Raw genomic sequence first — 470 nt, 5'->3', positions numbered from 1 at the left:
GTGATTTTTCCAACCTTTCTTCTCAATGCTAACAAGAAATGTATGAGACATCTCTCCCCAAAAACTTCAGTCTCTGCTAAGTATGATTAAAAACACAAAAGCCTAGCAAAAAATCAAAAATGAAATATTTATTACCGCATTTTGTGACTTAACACCTTTTTTTTTCTTTTTAAAACATAACGTCACAGTCCTCATACAAGTATTTTAATGTAAATTTTGACAAAGCTTAAAGGTAACAGCATTTTCTTCTAGTGAGGAACACGTGCTGAGAAAGGAAGAATTCATGGACATACAATACCAATTCCACAGCAGATCTGATACTAGCAAAAACATTCTTTTTTTTTCAATTGAGGTAAACACATAGAATATCTAACATGAAACAATTAATAGACCAAACTCTGTACGAAGTTTGTTACAGTATTCTCTTGCTTTTTTTCCCCCAAGCTTTGAGTTCATGGTAAAGTCCTAGG

This window comes from Phaenicophaeus curvirostris, chromosome 5 (assembly GCF_032191515.1).
Source record: "Phaenicophaeus curvirostris isolate KB17595 chromosome 5, BPBGC_Pcur_1.0, whole genome shotgun sequence".
Taxonomy (NCBI): Eukaryota; Metazoa; Chordata; class Aves; order Cuculiformes; family Cuculidae; genus Phaenicophaeus; species Phaenicophaeus curvirostris.
Note: the sequence above shows the minus strand (reverse complement) of the source record.